The 4,069-nt window shown below is 36.8% G+C and overlaps 1 long non-coding RNA gene across 2 annotated transcripts; it reads left to right on the top strand.

Moving 5' to 3' along the window:
* The first annotated feature begins 273 nt into the window (after positions 1–273).
* LOC144641444 (uncharacterized) lies at positions 274–3,173 on the top strand. Of its 2 annotated transcripts, XR_013568555.1 has the most exons (3): positions 274–635; positions 941–1,067; positions 2,317–3,173. It is a non-coding gene; the product is annotated as an uncharacterized LOC144641444 (long non-coding RNA). The 2 variants fall into 2 exon arrangements; XR_013568554.1 differs by having other exon boundaries at positions 274–1,067.
* The last annotated feature ends 896 nt before the right edge of the window (positions 3,174–4,069 follow it).

The following is a 4,069-nucleotide window of genomic DNA, read 5'->3' on the forward strand; positions in this document are numbered from 1 at the left end:
AGCGGAGCTCCTTAGCGGCCCGTAAGGGCCGCAGAGCGGAGCACCATACCCATAAAAAAAAACACATGAAAAAAAAAAACACATGAAATAAAATAGGTAACCTATGCATCCGAGTTTTCATGGTCATCATGGCTAGCGGCATGCCTCGCGGGCGCGTACGGCGTACGGTGTTGCGCACATCCGGGATCTTGAAAGGTCTTGACAACTCGCGCAGTACTGGCGCGAAATAATTTTGCAGTGTGAGGTCTCTTGGCAAAGAAATTTTCAAAAATTACTACGTATTTTTAAATCCTATTCAGCTAGTCTGAAAGTTAGAACTTGAGACAAACATATTTATTTTGGCTCCTTGTTATGCCGATGACTACAAACGAGAGCAGGGTAAACTTAACTTCGAGGAAACAGGGTTTAAGCGATTTGCGACGGGAAAAGAGATCGCGAGAGATCCAGAAAACCCGGACAGAAAGCAGGCGAAAAAGTATAGCAAAGCGCCTGTCGAACCTGGTAGCAAAGTAGCGAAGAAAAGCGACTAAAATAGCAAGAGAGGTGCCGAGAAAACAGGCAAAGAAATAGCGGAGAACAAGGGAACGGAGATAAAACGAGCAGACGAGTGTACCTACTGCGGCCAACTGGTGAAGGTGAGTACAAAACTGCAGTGTTTCCGTCATTTATACGCAAAGCTGTAAGCTTATATTTACGGCACATTTTACTTGCTTTCGCCACTAAGCATTTGCTTGTGACATGAACAATGTTGAAAAATACTATTCGTTAAAATTCAGTTTTACCAGGTTTTACTGATCAAATAGGAGGATTTGATTATGTAAACAAATAATTGTTGGGCCTTCGAGTAACGAATTCACAAAGAATATTACTTCAACACATCTCGAAGAAAATAAAGCTTACGATTTTTAAATGCTTGTGATATGATTATTTTGTTTTACAGTGCTGGAAGAGCAGCTGAGATGAGAATGAAAGTGATGTCAGTTTGCACGAAGCACCTGGAATTTCGTTTCGTTTCGAGTGAAATAGATCGATTCAGTGTATGCAGTTTATTGATATTCATGATGGAGGTAAAATTACTGTTCATTTAGTCAGAGTAAATAAACTTCAGCTTCATTACTTAGCTCTTTCGTTCCCAAATATATTAAATAATCCACTTGTCATGTAGTTCTGTTCACTATTGAGCGTTCATGTGGATTACATAACAATGTCACCAATTTTGAGATTTTGAGGTCTGTTTTGCTGGTTTCATTCAGAATGTCAACAGTAAATGTTATATTTGTCATAAAAAAATCACAATCTTGTTGTGGAATTTGGAAAATGCACACAACAAAGGTTAATGACTACTGGAAAACTGGAATCTTTGTGAGTAAATTCATGCCATTTTAGACACTGTATGCAGCTGTGCATGCAAACTTATTATTAATTAAATGTGTATCTTTAAAAATCTTAGTATTACTGTTAAGAGAAAAGCTTTTAAGATGTGGCAATGTTTTTCCTATGCATGTACATGTATATATAGGGGTAGAGGGGAGGGGAGTATTTAAAGGCCAAACCTTTTAATTAAGAGGGAGTGTAAGGGTTTGCAGTGGTGCTTTGAGTTTATTAAAATATTTACAGTAGAACCCTGCTAACTCGAACTCTGAAGGGAAACGAAAATGAGTTCGAGTTAGCGGGGTTTTCGAGTTAGCGGGGTTGATTGAATATTTTATTTGCCAAGTTAATAATTGATAGTTTACTGATTTTTAAGCACTTCAGTATACAGTACTGTGCAAATTGAACTTATCTTGCCAGAAACTCTAAAGCGACCACACATTCTTTTGTTAAGAGTGGAAAATGACTGTCAAATACATGATCTGTTCATTGCTATAATCAATGGGCAACCGTTGCGAGTTGCAAGTTCCGGAATTCGAGTTATCAGGGTAAAAAGTTTGACCCAAATTTTGTTCAAGGGAAACAAAATTTAGTTCGAGTTAGCGTGGTTTTCGAGTTATCCGAGTTCGAGTTAACCGAGTAAAAATGACTGAAAAGTGGGGTCAAATCCAAGGGAAATGGAAGTGAGTTCGAGTTAGCAAGGTTGTTCGAGTTATCCGAGTTCGAGTTACCGGGGTTTTTTTCTGTAGTTGACTTCGCAGTTATCAGTAAAAAAAAATAGTCTGTGCTGATACATCTCTGTTAAATATATAAGGTATCCTTTCGCATCCAGTAGTTTTGCTTCACTTTATACAAGCTTGCGTTAAGTGTTTTGTTTTATAAATTATTGATATTCATGCCAATTAATCAATTTTAATTTAATCTGTGGCATTTGACTTTTTTCAGGGTTAACATGAGTTTCAGAGACACAAAAACAGAATGTGGACAAGGACATCAAAAGAAAACAGGAAGGATTAAGATTATCCAGCTTGATGTTTGGGTGTCTTCATGATGCCATTTTCAAGAGACTAGTAAATTACATGTAAATTGAAATCAAGAAAAGCTGCAAATGAGCAAAGTTTATATTTTAAATGTTAACGTATTTACAGTGTACTTCAGAAAACAACTTCTTGATTGACCTGTCTCTTTCACATCTTTTTAGATGTAACAAGGGCATTATGAAGTGATCTTTTTAAGAATATGCAGCCAAAACAGTAACAGCAGAAATGAATGGGAGTTTAAAATTTCTATTTTCAATGTTTTGGCTGGTAAGAAACCACATGTGACCAAGCTAAAATCTCTTTGGCCGGTTAACATGACCTGTAAGTGTCCAAATATTTTGAGCCCTCGACTACACAGGACTTACATGTAGTTGTCTAATTACTGTATATCATAAGATCTTTGGTTGATCTTGGGGGAGGTAGTGGAGTTAAAAAGCAATGTAATAATTTGAATTTGGATTGGTAATGCTGAAACTGGTGGTACTGTAATTCTAAAGTATAGACGTTAAAATCGTGATTGCAAGCAATATGCAATACCAATTTCATTCTTATGTGTTGTATGCTGTGTACAATTTATAAGAACAGCTATAATGTTAAAATTAGTGAAATATTCTAAAGCCAGATAAAATTTGCAGTATCCATTAGGTACCATGAAGCAACCAAATTGTGACTCATTTGCTTACTTTGTGAACTCCATGACGAATGGGCAACATGACTCCACAAAAATGTGTACAATAAAGCATACAAATTTTTAAAAGAGCAGTTAAAGTATTGATGCTATATTTTTTTCTTGCATAGTTTTATACACAAGCAAACATGATTCTATTTTTTCTGCGTAATCAAAGAACAAAACTGAGTTTGAGACTCACAAACAATATTCTATCTTCCCAGAATTTTTTTTTTTTTATTTCTGTAAGTGAAGTGAAACCCCTTAAGAGGAAGGGGACTCAAAAAGACATGTAAAAGTAAAAAAGGTGCTATCATCCTTTTTTTTGGGGCGGGGGGGGTGGGATGGGGTTACAGAATGTCCCTTCTTTGCTTCCAGTTAGTTTCACTCCGGTTTGCTTGTAGTTAGGTTCACCCCTGTTTGCTTGCAGTTAGCTTAATTCATCCGGTGTGCTTGGGATTAGCTTTTACTCTAGTTTGCTTGTGGTTAGCTTTCACTCCGGTTTGCTTGGCATTAGCTTATGGCAATATGCTGTAAACCCTTTGCTACATGTATGACCTCTGCCATTTCCATTCAAAATTAAAATATAGGCAAATAGTGAAAATAAAAACGAATGAATGAAAAAAAGAAAATTAACCATATTCTTAATTTAGATGTATATTATTTCCTTTATACTCTAAATGTTAAGTGATTTGCTAATTTACCACGTGATATGCCTATCTACCCCAACATGCAGCCCTACTACCCCCTCCTTATCTACACGAAGGTTACATAATTACCCGTTTTGCAGCATATTTTCCCATCCAGACTTCTGGATCATAATGCTGTCGGTGGAATTAAAACGTTTTGATTGATTTTGTTTGTTCTCGGCTTATTTGGTGTTGCTGTATACGGTACTCCCATATAAGGGCTATACGGGTATGTGCTGCTCAACAGGGTGTGCCTTTTGCCTCTCTGACTCTGAAACAGGGTATACAAATCACCCTTTTGA

This window comes from Oculina patagonica, unplaced genomic scaffold, assembly GCF_052425735.1.
Source record: "Oculina patagonica isolate OP01 unplaced genomic scaffold, crgOcupat unplaced951, whole genome shotgun sequence".
Taxonomy (NCBI): domain Eukaryota; kingdom Metazoa; phylum Cnidaria; class Anthozoa; order Scleractinia; family Oculinidae; genus Oculina; species Oculina patagonica.